At 33.5% G+C, this 16,255-nt stretch overlaps 1 long non-coding RNA gene and 1 pseudogene across 1 annotated transcript; one reads left to right on the top strand and one right to left on the bottom strand.

Moving 5' to 3' along the window:
• Nucleotides 1–3,401: 3,401 nt before the first annotated feature.
• On the top strand, nt 3,402–3,818 carry LOC147513651 (mannose-specific lectin pseudogene; annotated as a pseudogene).
• Nucleotides 3,819–5,409: 1,591 nt separating this feature from the next.
• On the bottom strand, nt 5,410–10,400 carry LOC147513650 (uncharacterized). The gene is made up of 3 exons (XR_015217402.1): nt 9,905–10,400; nt 7,901–8,096; nt 5,410–5,528 (listed from the first exon to the last, which is right to left on the bottom strand). It is a non-coding gene; the product is annotated as an uncharacterized LOC147513650 (long non-coding RNA).
• Between the last annotated feature and the right edge of the window lie 5,855 nt (nt 10,401–16,255).

Here is a 16,255-nt window from a genome sequence, read left to right as displayed (position 1 = left end):
ATTACAATTGACTACAGGTTTGTATCCATTAAAGGCTATTTTTCTCATTAACTTTGGAGTAAGTAAGAAATCAAATAATGGTGCTAGACTCACAATCACAACTAATATTGGAGTTGTCTTTGGATTTATTGTTGGAATTTCATTCCCATCGCTTTTAGTTACTCCCATCGCTTTTAGTTACCAAGGTAATCTAATGTGAATCTCTTTATATCTTTACTCTTTTTTTTCAAGGATGTGTGGACGGTGATATTATTGGAAGTCATTTTAGTTTGCCTGATGGAGATTTGTGCGCATCGAAAGTGTTGGATATGGTGAGGTATAAGGTGCAAAAGTTAGCGTTTGAATTGCTGTTGACCAAAAGGAAGAATCAGCAAAGTTGTACCAGGTATGTCATTGTCTAACTTAATAACTTTAATTTGAAGAACGTAGGTAGACTGCTACATTGCTTAATATGTTTTAGTGCACCTGTACAACCTGGTCCACTGGAGGCTGTGCATTATATTGTTATAGGTATTGAGGTGATGAGTTTGTTTCTTTGATGTTAGTAGATGTGTAGGACTACCCACACTCAAACTCATTGATACCCAAAGAGAAAAGTAATTGCTCCTAATATCCAACTTGATCATTGATAGTTAAGGCTGTTACCAAGCCTCATAGGTATGGTTCTTTTCTTTTCTAGGCATTTGTTAACTTATGTATTTTTCTTTTATAGGCATTTGTTTAACTTATGTATTTTGAACTAACAAGTTAGTGTTGTTAAATGATTTTTTTGGGAGCTTTACGTGTTTTGTTCCTCTAGAAATTAGAAGATAAGCCATTTTTCTCAAAAATAGCTTGGTAGATATGTTGCATAGATAAACATTTATACTGCCTGATAGGATTGGATATGGCATATATACTTTAGTATTGATATTGTTGTTGTGGCTACTGCAACCTTTGTTGGGTCACACCATTCTCAGGTTGGGTTTGGAGTGTAATTTCTTAACCCCTAAGTGATTAGATCGCCCGCCCTTTACGAGGGCTGCTCATTATTTTAACCAGGTGAGAGGAGTTCATAGTGTAACTAACTTTACTTTACATAGATTGCTTAGAATTTTACGCATGGTGAGAAAAGTTTGTAATGTAAGTAGAATATGATTGATAGTTTGTTACCATCACAGTACAATTAGACTATCTTGACAAGGAGTAACTTATTCATCCCTTTTGAAATATGGCTACAACGAAACATATATTGTAAGCTCAAAGGTAATAATTGAGCCTGATTCTAAATATAATTCTTGGCTGCTTGGAGGGTGTACTAATTAATAGATAGCAGGAACTAAGCACTTTTACAATTTCATAATATGGTTGATTAAATGAATATGCATGATTCATTAATGATAACTTATTAGGTAAACATATTAATTTTATTATTACAATTTCATAAAAGAAGTTCAACTAATTATTATTATTACTAGCTTAATTCTATATCTCAATTGGACGAAGAAGACATGACTGTAAAAGAAGTAACAAAGCCTGTTACCGCGTTCTTGTGGCCAAAGCTCCTACTGGTTCATGGGTACTTATTGAAGGGGTTGAGGCTTCAATAATGAAAACTACTACACCTTGCAATGTGAAGTATGCCGAAGAGGTTTACATATTGAGGCCTTTGCTTTCCATCATGATTGCTGTGCATAGTGCCCAGTTTTGGATGGTTTAGAATGAGCTGGGCCATTCCTATGAAACCATGGTTGAAGTTTGTTGAAAGCGGTTTTATTTTGGGTACCCTTTTATTTTATCTTCTTTGCTGGGTGTAGTGTTGAGTGTTGCTAATCTACAATCTACAATTCTTCAACGAGCTTATCTACAATTTGAATGTTAAAGGTAGCAACTAGCAAGTTAGAAGAGTTCCAATCTGAGGTAGTTTTTTTTTTTAGCTTATTACGCTTTACATTTTACCATTTGACAAATGAACGAATAAGATGATTCAAAAATGTATGTTTATGAAGCTACATTAAATGGTATATTTATTTGATGATAATTATTAATTGGCTTACTGATTGGTTTAGGGACACCTGAATTGGCCTTCTTCCTCATTTACATTTGAGAGATTGTACATGATTGCTGGTCATTGGTAGGACTCTAAGCTTCTTTTCCAACAACAATAATGTTGAACATGCTAGAAGACTTGAGTTTTCTCAGAACAAGCAGTTATTTAAGTATAGCAAGAAACACAGCAATACCCACCAAAAAACTCTGTAGCTTAAACTTTTATGATGTGTTTATTTGTATTAGTTTTTTCTATAACGACGAAGGAAATCATCTTTGTTTTTAGTTGTTTTGACCAAATGTAATTACGCAATTATGAGAAATAAGATGTACTGATGTTTCACTTATATTTTTATCTAAAATCTAGGGTGCATCTTGCGCACCCTAGAAGCGCTAATATTTTTAGCAGCTCGAGTTCTATTTCTTTGCAAATGCTCGCACATTTATGTAAAAGAGCACTTCTTGAATTATGTGGGGCCAAAGGTTGATGGTACAAATTTAGTTGGAGCAATTGATGACAGTGAAGGAAGTTCTTAGGCATTGAAGTCGTGTTTGTTTACTCCTCTGTGTGAAACCCATAAAATTAGCTCTCTTCAAGAACTTAACCTCCTTACCAAATCTTCATCTTAGGAATTTTGAGGCAGTAAACCAATGATCTTTTAACACAATTTTATAATGCACATACTTCAAATGTGTCACAAAGACTTTCAGGACCATATACATTCATCTCTTTTTTTTTTTGTTAGTGTAATGCACACTGACATATTGTGTTTACTAGCACACCATTGCTACTATTCCTTTTCCCAAATAAAAAAAATTGTAGTTTTTGTAACACGTCGTTAGATTTTCTGAATATGAATTAGTAACAATCTGACATATAGCTTTCCTCTTGATAACTATGTTCACATTATCTTCAATAAGTTTTGTTTGTCATTCATGTGCAGAGTCCGTGTATTTTACTAGTTACTATAAGCACTGCTGAGTGCTGACTTATCAAAATTTCAACCAATACTGACGCCACCAAAGTCAACAGTCAAAAGTCCAAATAAAACAAGAAATTCGATCTATTAAATTCCTTCTGACTTTTCAACGACAAAATGTTAAATGTTCACAGCGTGGGCAGCTGGCAGCATGCATAATTCCATACTTTTTTTTCGATAATATGCATAATTCCATACTGAACGTCTGAACGATTGAAGTCATATTAATGTCCAGTTGTGAAAGTTGTTCACAACTATAAATAGTACCGTACCTGCGTACCCCATGCACATAATAACAATCCACAAATAAATAAAGGAAACCCATATATAAATTCGATCTTCTTCTCCCCCTGCTGTATCTGCTATTCTGCTACATCCATCAACACAGAAACTATGGCACGTAAATTCAACATGCTTGCAGCTCTTTTGATTGTTTTCTTGTCCATCAGTGGTGCAGTTTCTGAAGATATTCTCTTCAGTGGTGAAACCTTGAACGCTGGCGAATTTATTGAGAGTGGGCTGAGTGGTCCTTATAGGTTCATAATGCAAGCAGATTGTAACCTTGTCTTGTATGTGAACCGAACTAGGGCGCTTTGGAGTTCCCGAACTAATGGAAGGGCTACGACATGTCGGGCTACCTTACAGAACAATGGGAACCTTGTGATCTTAAGTGGTACTGATGTTATATGGACTAGCAATAGCGCCCGTGGACCGAACAATTACCATTTGATTGCTCAAGGTGATGGGAATGTTGTGATCTATGGTGCAGCGCTTTGGGCTACAAATACAGTTCAAAGTAGGAGAAGATAACTTGCGTTCTAGAGAAAGAGTAAACATGTGCTTTGTCATTATCTGTATCTTCTGTCATGTTGTTTAACTAGATATAACCCGTGCCGACGGCACGATTGGTTATGAGGTGCTTATTATGTTGTTTGTGGCACTGAATGTAACTCTACCGCATTCAGTATACAACGTTTTACCATGACTATATCCCAATCATTCTATTGATTTTATGCAAACCTTTTCTCAACCAAATGGGAATTGGGGACATTCCCTGGATACCTTTTTGGTTAATACATGTTGATAAATATATTCTTCTAACAGTAGTACTACACCAGTCAAAAACTCAAAGATGATAAGGAATTGAAGGAGTTCTTTGAGAAGAGCATGTACCTCTATTATAACCAAATTAGAACAGCATCCTGCTTCAGCTTTAAGAAGCTTCAACATTCATGGTTTTTTCAGAAGCTTTAAGAAATTTGTCTTGAAACTCACTTAATGGGCGACACTTCATGGGCACTTCTTCATGCAAGAAAGGACTCAAACCAAAACCCATTGAAGCCCTTCCACAGAATTAAGGTGTTGGCAACTATTTAATAGCCCCTTAATTTTGTTAATAAGATTCATCAAATTCATTCATTATATACTTAAATTTGGTATTGAAGAGAACCTTCAAAGCTTTTCGACACCCACATTGGAACATATTAACCGGTCTTTAAATTTGGTTGGAGTTGGCCAGTGCATGGCAAGTTGAAGTTATCTCGACCAGTGGGCTTTTTGAGGACATCTTCCGACCCAGTCTCATGGCTTTCAGTTAGGAAGAGGACGTTTACATAAATAGGTAAATCAAGTTCATGCTTTAGATTCTTGAATCTAAGGTCTTTGTTGAATTTACGATCTACGATCTATACTGTAAACTGTAAAGGTGTTCCCCTAGGTAGTACCCAATTCCTAAGCATATACAATGCAAATATTTGAAACGACAAAATTTTTGTTCATTAAAAGTTGCACAGTTTGCACACACTTTTTTCTTTGTTGAGTGTTCAAGTATTTACAGTGGTCAAGGAGAATAGTTATTTTTTTGACAACTAACGTCAAGGAGGATAGTAACATAGATCTACTCGTCTTTATTCCAGTTGACATGAGACTCATTTCAAGAAAATCTCACACTTAGTATTCTAATTCTCCCACATTTGAAGTCATGTAGGTGTCACTTTATGTATTTTCTTGGCACATTTCACTGCATGCCGCATTAGATGTTACATCCACCATATGTACAGAAGTTGGTAACTTTGAGGTAATTTTCAAGACATTCATCAATCTTCTATTGACCTTGAATCTGGAAGGTAAGCTTCTTGAATAGAAAATATGCATTCAGTGCAGTTGAGGAATTAAGTAACATTGCTAAATCGAAGAGGTCAAGAGTTCAGATTATTACCATTAGAAGTGATTTTGATCTAGCACTGCACTTCACAGTAATTGCACATCTCCTTGCAATTAGCTTAGGGTGCGTTCTTTATTCTTTTAAAATTTTGAAATATGAAACATTGGAAGTGATTTCGAACTTACACTTGATCTAGCACTACACTTCACAAGAATCGGAACATCTCCTTGTAATTAGCTTAGAGTGCGTTGTTCTTTCTTCTTCCAACTTTTTTAAATTTGAAACACATCTAAGCACTTTTCTTCTCAGTGGATTCATGAGCGCCAACATAGTTGTTGATTAGCTCCCAATAGTCTCTGAAAAGCCGACAAATTTAGTTGGTTATTTTCGGAGTTATCCCATTGTTCAATACAAATGACATCTGGCTAGACATCCAGGAAAATAATATTAGAGCAAAATTAGAAGTAACATATTAAAGCAACATAAGACTAAGAGCATACTTTAATCAATTCAACTTCCAAGAGTCATAAACATGTTGGACTTGTCAAAAGAGGGCCAAGCATCCAAGGACCGTGTTTTCTTTCTATCATGTCTTCAAAACAACTATGAGCATATATATATAACATGTCACAATCAAGTAGTATATATAGTAGGAACTAAATGTTCAAATTGAAATCCAACCATTATTAAAGAAGAGTTCTATGTAACAACATTATTTGTCAAAGGAGTCGATGTTTCTTGAAACCTATAAATAAACTGTGTTATAGTTTCTATGTTCCCATCAATCGAATTTCTTTGGTATAAATTATCAAGGAAACATGCCAGGCCATCAATATTTCATCATACCATCTCTTATCAAATGGAACTTGGTTGTGTTATTTGTTGTATTGCGGCAATAACCAACTGAGGAAAATGAATCAAAGTCCATCAAAGTTCTCCAAACTTAAATATTAAGACAAATAACTAACTTCGAAGCTTATAGTGTTATAGACCCCATCGATCAAGAGTTTTTGCAAAGTAATTACAATATTGAGAAGCACACATTCTGTATTCCCAACACTGAACTCTAACTATACACCCAGAGTAACATTCCTAGTATTCACTTGCAATAAGGAATAACATCTTTGCGTTACAGTGTAATAATTACTCCAAACAAAGAAAGATGTTGCTCGATCACCTTTTCATGCTAGTCTTATGATAGTATCAATCTTGTTCTAATTACATACTATTAATTATAAATTCTACTCACCTGTCTAAACTTCTGAACACCACGTAAAGTTTGGTCCAACCACACATCACTTGAGAACTACCACTCTAAACACAATCTATGGATTTCAAAAATTGCATATATCAACCACTTCATATGTGATGAAAAGAGAGGCAGTGAGGGCACAACACAAACCATAATTGTAAAAGAAATGTCTCATTACTCCATTGGTAATAGATGTCTAGTTACTCATTTTGCATTAAGCAATATATGAGAATCATCAAAGATCCAAAGAAAGGACCGATGTACCAATCAATAATCCTAAAAACACAGCAACACTAACTATAGCAGATTACAACGGTTGAAAAATAATTTAGCACTTTTAAAGGTTTGACTCCTTCGAGACTTGATAATCCATCTATAATGCTTCAACGACTCACTGAAATTAAAATATGGGTAGTCAATAACCCCCCCAACCCTTTGTCTATTAAGTTAAAGCTGAATCTCCCAATTGAGAAGGCCATGGGATTCTCTACCCATTGTTGAACATCTACCCCTAGTAAATCTCAAAGTACTAACTGTTTTAGGCTAAAGAAGTTGTCACGGTTTTACACCTTACTTATGCTTATATCCAATATCTCAAGTTCACATAGTAAGCAAGGGATAAAGGGATCAACAATTTCTAATCCATATAGGGCCACCGAACAGGGTTTTGAAGAAACTTGAATATTGTATGAGTGAAACATTCTAAACGACAATTCTACTCGGTCCAATAATGTCATTTGTATTAGTAAGTATGCAAGATTTCAAAGTATCTGAAAATACTTGACTAATACAATGCAAGAATGCTTCCTAGAGCCGAAAGTATCTTCATCTCTTAGACCACTTTCAATGGACATTGAAGATCAATTTGTGCAAGGAACTTACAGTAATAAAAATACTATAGATGAATAGCTTACTTGCAAAAGCAAGTATATTTTGGGATCACTGAAATCAAACACATATTATGCATTTATGCACACTGAATTCAACACGCTCTATTAAACAATTCTTTAGCAACAACACTTGGTTCCACCAAATTATGCCCTATTACCTATTCACACCACTTGAACACAATATGAAAAAGATCAAACCTCTTTGGTGCGCATTCCGCAAAAACTACTTTTTATATCCTTCTTTTTTTGGTTGGGGTGGTGATATATTTTTTGGGGTGGGGGAGGCTAGTCTCACTGAAGTACTATTGTACCTTGGTTTACACTATCCTTGTTAGGAGAAACAATCAATAAACCATTTCCAATTTAAACAACTCAAAATACAAACACATTAACTCTTAAATGGCTAATTCACAATTTCCTACCAACATCAACAAAAAATATATAAAAAAAACAAAATAGAGAAAAATGATCAAATATAGTAATAGATTCAACAAATAAAGTGACACTTGGATTTCTTAACAACAATTGTTTAGTAAGCATCATTTTAATTAGATCATCCAATGGAAGTATACGAAAGAAACAATACCTTAATTTGAATTTCAATCCAACGATGAGGGAAATGAAGAAAATGTACATGTTTTCCTCGTGGCTTGATCATTTCCCGCATCCTGGCTTGAAGTACGTTGCCTTCTAATTCAATGCCCTTTCACTTTTGCAAATTTATTGGTTTGTTTTTAATGGAGAACAGAAGGTAGTTACAAACTTGCAATATACCTTAATATCTATCAAAAAACAAAAGGAATAAAAGGTTTAGTATGGATAGGCAGGCAACAATTAGGAAGTATGCATAAAACCTTTGCTGTGAATAAATAAAAAATTAAAATCTGACAACAATAAAAAGATATATAATTGCTGAAAATCCAATAAGAAAACGGGTTTTAGAAGCCCACACTGGTATGTGACATACTGACATCCTTACACAAATATCAATGAAAAGTACATGTTCGTAGCGCATATTGTACAACACAGAAATAGAGCACTTCTTCACCTCACATGCCCTTATTAGATATAAGGCTTAGGCAATCCCTAGATCTGAGAATTAGGTTTTGCTCCGGCTTTTGGGAACATGACGTATTATGTAGGCAGAAGTATGGTTGGTCGCCCTTCTGGGGTTTTGACCCGCAGTTGCTTATGAGAATGCCTCTATTTTGAGCCCAAAGAATTCTTTTTCTCAAACTAAAATGAGCATAAATATCAAAAAGAGCCCAAAGAATTTTATTTTTGTGTTGTACAATGCGCTATTAACATGTACTTTTCATTGATATTTGTATAAAAGAATCTTAGGCATTACATATAAATGTCATAATAGAAATCTAACTGAAATCGTAGTCAGTTATTGGTAGAGGAGAATTCTATATGTGGTCATTAGTCATTATATATAAATGTCATAACAAAAATATCTAACTGAAATCATAATCGTTATTGGTAGAGGACATTGAGGGCAATGGAATCTTTAGTTCTTGATATCTTGCAATGAAGGACCCAAGAGGGCCAATAAGTTGTCAAACCTTCACGAAGGACTGGGAATGAGACTTCATTAGTGGGTCCACTATAAGTCAAATTTGTTTATTGCAATTAGCATTTATGAAAACACACTCTCAATTATATCTTCAATCGACATTTCCGCAAACAAAAGGGGAGTGCTTAAATTCTTGAAGGTTAAGAATGCATAAGATTTTATTTTTTATAGAAAAATAGTATCCACGCATGATTCTGGGAAAGAAAGGATGCTTTAAAACATGCTTTAAACAGTAGAGAAGTTACAAATAACGTTGTATGCTTTAAACACCATTTATTTTCTTCAACACATTAAGCGTTACAAACCACTAAAGTCGGTAGAGAAATTGCATACTAATCAAATTAACTCTTATTGAATGGGAAAGGAAAACGGAGAGCAACTATCGGAAGGAAATAATCAGTGGTGCTCTAACTCTCAATAAGTATGCGAGAGGAAAAAGATGAGTAACCGATGTGTACTAATTAATTGGGTGTCTATTAATTTTTGGTGAAGGAAAAGGAAATTGGCTAAAATTAACCTCTATGAACTAAATTTTTTGGGTGTCTACCAACATAATGCACTAAAACTAACCTTTATGTAGAGGATATGAGACAAAAGTGTTCTAAATCTGCTACCCCTCTAAGCCCTTTTTTTTTGTTAAAAAAATAGCATTTCGAGAATCACTTTCAAAAGAGAAAGGATTTGAAAAGGTAGAAATCAGTGGCGTCAATACTTCAACATGCACAAACTAAACAAACAAATAAATTGGGATGCATGCTGAAATTGTTTAGGTGCTCAAATGAGATTGAAGACAATTACTCACAACAGAAAGTATCCCAAAATGGTATCGAAGATGCAAAGCAGCCTCAAAATTTAGAACATAACGGAAACAACAACCAAAAAAAGGAACTTTGCATAGAAAATTTAGTAAAACAAATCGTAAAACATATAAAAAAACCGTGTGCATCACTGAATTGGCCTAAAGAAGTAAAAGAAAAAACTAAAGAATGGAAATCAAAATGTGTAACTTACATGAGATGAAGTACCTAGAAACCTGGATTTTGTAGGTCGACAAACACCCCCACATTAAATGAACACAATAAATTTCCCAAAGTCTAGCATGGAATTTCACCATCCCGAAATTCATATACCGGTGCCTTCCCGAGCAGTAAATTTCTTTAAACCATTGGCTGCACACGTACACTCCAGCACATAATCTTCTATCATAACCAATATATAATCTTGGTCAATTTATCAAACACGTACACTCCATCATCTTTTAGGTTCTTCAAGTTTTAAAATGCTGACCATAAGGAAAACTAATGGATTAGAAGTGTGAACAACCTCTAACTTTGTAAATGAGCCAAGATAGGCCTCCCAAAAAGAGCAATGAAATGCTTATAAATAGTCATGCTAGGTATACTCAGATTGGTGGCTTGGCATCAATTAAATCAATACAAATTTGTAATAATGTTCTGGGTTCATGTAATGATCATGAATCACTCTGCCATACCACTATAAGTGCAACTTTTTCATCCCGGCCGGTACAATCATCTTCTATTTATGTCTTTTTTCTATTTATGCCCGGTTCATTCAAAAATAAATCCCGAAGAAACTAAAGGATCTGAATAAGGTGTACCTTTGTAGTGCCTCCATATTTCTTTTGGAGCCACTATAAGTACACTTTTTCTTCCGGGCATTACAATCATCTTCTATTTATGTCTTTCTATTTATGCCCTTCAATTCAAAACAAATCGAAAAGAAAACTAAAGGATCTGAATAATGTAATGTTTTACACCCTTTCACCGAAAGTGAATGCTTACAATGTATAGTGGAGGAGGATGCATTAGGTTGTATTTATGATTGATTTCATTAATATAGTTTGGGGGTAGCCGGTCTTAACCCTTTTAATTACTTCAAAAAAAAAAATGGTCCAAATAAGGTGTAGCTTTGTAGTGCCTCCATATTTCATTTGGAGCCCCAATAGACACTCTACTATGTTGTGAAATTTTTTAAAGTACCATACCAGTGTAAAGGGATGGGAACAGAAACAACAAACACAGCAAGTGAAAACTTCAAAACAAAAGACAAATAGCCAAGACATAAAACACAAACAAACTTAAGCTTTTAAATGTTGTTACGTGCTAACCAAGTCGAGCATACATGCATATAGCAGCTTGAGATACCAAGAACCAACATTGTATCTACTGACTTTTAATAGCATGAAAAATAAATTAAAGTAGACTAACACCACATCACATGAATTTATTAAGGAAGAAAAAGGAAATGTACCTAGCTAGAGTATGGTTCTCGTGGTTTAATATTTTTCCTCATCTTTAGCAAATCTAATCAAGGTAAAAACATTGAGTTCCTAGCAAGACTTTTGTGTAATTTCTTTCACGCTTGTGCTTGTTAATCGCTTTTCTATCTTGTTCCATTTAACTGTGCCTTCCTAATCCCAACAGCTCAAGTCTTCAGAACTATCATACATTAGGCAAAATACTAAGCATACTAAGAACACCAATTTTCCTGATAAATTGAATAGACGACACCATGTAAATAAGATGTTTGTAAGGATTTCTAAATCACAGCAAAACAAATTTATCCAAAAAAAAACATTTGAAATTGCAAACCTCAATTTGATTGCATTTTTTTTTACGTAAATTTGTTGGATTGGAAGAGGAACCTTGATTTTTAAATTGGGATAGAGAGTTTTATACTGAGGAGTTGAGAGAAGCTAAGTTAGTAAAAGTCATGCTCTACTTTAACTCTATTGATAAATTTTGGTAGTGGAGCAACGTAAGGTAACAATCACTGGTGCTCTAATGGGTGTACTAATAGTGTCTTGATTAATCCAATCAATTTTGGTGAAGAAAAAGGAAACTTCGGAGGTAGTAATTGGGGAGAGGATACGCCATTGGATGCAAGTCCGTTTGAGTCTATTAGATGCCCAAGCCTACAAACCCGGCCTTTAATAACGTTTTAATGTGTTAACTCACAACCGATTACATTTAATCAATTAAACCCAATAGTTGAGAATTATTTTATGTTTTTATTCCAACTTTAATGAATTGAAAATCTGTTAAACCATGAACAATTCACTTGAATTAATAAATATGCAATCTGTTAGGCCAATAAAAAAATATAGGTATGTATGTATATATGGATCTGACAGCATGGACATTTGCAAGTTCGAAGTAGCAAGAAACAATAGAAAAGAGGTTTTTTATTGATCTAGTCTAGAAACATTATACATACGGCGACTGAAAGCAAAATAGTTTAAGTGTAATTGATCTCGACAACAACATAGTTCAAGCCGATTGTGAAATTTTGTGCATAGTAACATATTTGTCTTTCAAGCTTCCTGATTGAAAATCATTGAACTGGTAAAACATAATAAGAGGAATTGCATAAGCTACTAAAACCCAACTACTAAGAATAGAAACTTGGAGCAGAACCAATTCAAAACATCTTTGGTAGGAAAATTAATCCAACAAAGAGGAAGTGGAAACCATGTTTAATCCCAAAATTAAATTAGTCGAATACTTGAGATAGATCAAAACACGCACTGCCATCGAAGGTGTGGAGGAAGCATTTAGATGAACAAAGAAGTCGATGGTGCATGATTTTTGAGGTGGGTTTTGATAGTGGTAAGCTATCAAGAGAGAAAGAGAGGGTTTTGATAGTGGTAACGTTTGGGGTTGATGGTCATTATGCAGTATTGGGGATCAAGCCCACTTTTAAAACAAAACGGCAATTAATACAACACAAAAGCGTTTTCATTTTTCATAGGGAAGCCAACTCTTCAAAACCAAGCCGATCCACTGAATTAGTATTTATTTTTATTTTTGGTAATCCTTGGCATTTATTTAACCCCACTTTTTGAAACCTTTAGCGGTTTAACCCAACTAATTGATCAACTCTCTACTACTAAGAATAAATTTAGTGGATGCTAAATGGGTTTTCTATTTTAATTTTGGTAACCGAAACTGAAGTGATTTAATGTCTGATTAAATGTGGGCTATTAGGAAGGTCATGGGGTGTTTCAAAATTAAATGCATTCATTAATTTGTGGTTTCAAAATGCTCTAGATCGTACATCTGCCCCAATCTAACTCAGATCCCCAGACGATCTCGACCACCCTTTGTCTTCCCATTGTGTTTTATTATAATAGATTTGGTTTATTTTTTGAGCGTTTTATTTATGTAAGAGTGTATTGAGATTTAAGGTATACTTAATTAAAAGTATCGCGTATCAACCAGTGTGTCAACAACTCTGTGGACTATTATAACTCAGTTGATCGATGCTAAAAGCTTTTCATTACTTCAGAAAGGTGTTTGATTATTGACTAAAGAAGTAAAGAGTAAAGACCATTATAGTAAATGAATCTATTTGTATCAATTTAAAACAGACAATGAACGAACATTCCACACTAATAGTAATTGCATTATTATGTTTTTAGAACGCTACTTTCAAATCTCCATCTCAGTTGACATCATTTGCCGAATTGCCAGCATTTAAAGGGGGCCAATGTGCTGGTACAAGACAAGTCGTGAAGTATTTGTTTGTGTATTTTTAAAGATATCAATTGGTGTATGAGTAGGCAATTTATCGTGGAAATCTTCATCTTTATATATATATAATAGCAGTCTCTTTTTAGAGTCATTGAGGCTGTCCACGTAACTAGGGGGATTAAGAAAAAATAGGAGAAAAAAAATAATAAGTTAGAGTCCCAATTATTTATGTTTCCTTTATATACTAAATCTCTTAAATAGGAGAAAAATAATAATAAGTAAGAGCCCCAATTATTTATGTTTCCTTTATATACTAAATCTCTTTTTCAAGAGTCATAATTAATTATGTTTCATGGTTCCTAATTTATACACATCCAAACAAAGAATAATAAGGATTAGAGAGATTCTCTTATTCAAGAGTCCTAATTAATTATGTTTTATCTTCCTAATCTATACACATCCAAATAAAGAATAATAAAGATTACAGGAGAGACTCTATTCAAATTAGGAGAAAAAAATTGCTGATAAAAAAGCTAGAGAAACAAACTGCGAGAAAAAAAAAAACTAAATAGAAACTAAAAGTCCCAACTCCTGAACTTCTAAGTATCCCATATTCTCGAGTTCTTCAATTTACAACTATTGTGCTGATTTCAAAAGTCTTCTTTCTACATGTCTTCTTTCTCTACCTCCCTAGTATGTGCTAATTTCAAAAGTCTTATTTCTTTTGATTTGTGTTTACTATAAAGTTTGGAGTGTTAAGAGAGAAGGTAATGTAGGTCTAACATTAGTACGTTTGACTGTGACTTCCGAGATTGACAAACCATACATTTAACGTATATATACTAACCCTAACTGTTTATCAACTCAGTCTACTTCCTCATCTAGGGAGACGGTTAAGTTATTTATTTTAGTCGTCACTATCTATATACTATCCACATATTTTAGTATGTTCCATAAGAACGTTAGTAAGTGGATCTAAAGCTTTAAACCTTACACGTATAGTTTCGGAGCTTTGAACTTCTCTTTCTTATAAGCAATTCTTGATTAATAAAATTTTTTAAGTAACTATTTTCACTTACCTAATCTTTATCTACTAGCTGTATTTTATATATGTGTTTAAGACTTATATTTCCTTTTTCTGTAGTTATTAGTATGCCCCATCCATGCTAACGGATAAACTTCTTTTGACATAATAATAAGATTTCAGTGCATACTAAAGATGTAAATGTAGTTACTTTTGATGGATTTGATAACCAAGTGTTTTTTTCTCCATATTCTATATTGTTTTTATTTGTTTCAATATGTGGTTGTTATTTTCTATTCTTCACTCTTAATTTCCTAAGAGCATTTCTATACCAATTCGTGCATGGGTAGACATCAATGATTCTATCCATAATATCTTTAGAAGTTGAAGTAATCCAAACTTACTTTCATGGTTGTTATTTGGTTATATTTGCATAATCTGATAAGTTTAGTTTAAATTTTGAATGAGGTTCTTGGTGTTAGTAGTGTACTCAAGTGGGAATGAATTATTTTGTACATGTTTAAGGTTTATGTGTTAGTAGTTTGCATGCTGATGGTATTTTGGAGTAGATAAATTTCTAAGGGAGTGTTAGTGGCGCTACCAGAAATAGGAGATTCTTACATGGAAACACAAATAAGAGATTCTTCAACAGAAAGTGAGTTAGTAGACTAAATGAGGTTTTCTTATTTTTTAGGGTATGTTTTGTTGTATATATATATGGGGCAAGTTCCGTTTACAATACTTTTTATACAATACCCCCACCGGACTCTTCAAAATGTTTTAAGGGCTAATTTTTTGTGGATAAGATGTTCTCACCATAGATATGATCTCCATAAAAAATCGGGTCCTTTGAACATTTCTAAGTTTGCCAAAAAAATGGTTACAAAATTGATATTTCTGGACTGTTGATAAAAATTCATAGGTTGAGAGCAATTTTTCTCATGGTTAGGATTTTTCAAATGAGCTGAATTTTTGTAGAAATGATCTCCATGGTGTGAATATCATATCTACGAGGAATCAATGCTTAATTCATATTTTCAAGGGATATGTATAAAACGTTGTATAAAAAGTGTTGTATAAAGAACCTACTCCTATATATATATATATATATATATATATATATAATAATAATAATAATAATAATAATAATAAGTAAACCTTGCAAATCTAATATGATATAACTGAGTTAGGTTGTGTTTTGTGAAGTTGTTGGACTATATATTCAAAACTTGAAACTGTATTTCTAAATTTTTTGGGCGCACTAATTTTATTGTGTACATATGTCTATTGGAACATTTGTGTCGTTCAGACTACCATTCTTCAAATGCATACTTAAAGTAAAATAATGTAAACCTACATGATAATATAGATACTTGAGGGAAACCAAAAGGTTCCATGATCATGTACCATAATAGTTGAGTAATATGCTCATATGGATTTATTTTCTTAAAATTGAAGTTCAGGCACACAACATAATTCATATTTGATATTTCTTAAATTTTGTGGGAGTCAGTTTCCCCGATTTTTTGGTTCACAAGTTAATATTTAATGTTTCTTAAAGTTAAAGCAGTCGGTACTGCGTTTTTTGACCCAGTTGGGCACGTTTGATGGATTTTCTAACCTGATTGTTTTGTATGTTCTTAGATTCAGGTGTGCTATTAATCTAATATAATACTGATTTTCTTTCACATGCGTTGCTTTACTATATTTTTGTTAGCCTTAAGCTACTTCATTGGTACTTTCGTCCCACTTACAATTACAAAATGAAGGATTTCTTAGCACTTAGTTTCTTTTGCAACAAATCGAAGACGAAGAATCTAAAAAAACATCACATTTTGGGTATGA

This window comes from Coptis chinensis, chromosome 3 (genome assembly GCF_015680905.1).
Source record: "Coptis chinensis isolate HL-2020 chromosome 3, ASM1568090v1, whole genome shotgun sequence".
Classification (NCBI taxonomy): domain Eukaryota; kingdom Viridiplantae; phylum Streptophyta; class Magnoliopsida; order Ranunculales; family Ranunculaceae; genus Coptis; species Coptis chinensis.
The sequence above is the reverse complement of the archived record's forward strand: the minus strand, read 5'-3'. Positions and strand labels throughout refer to the sequence as shown.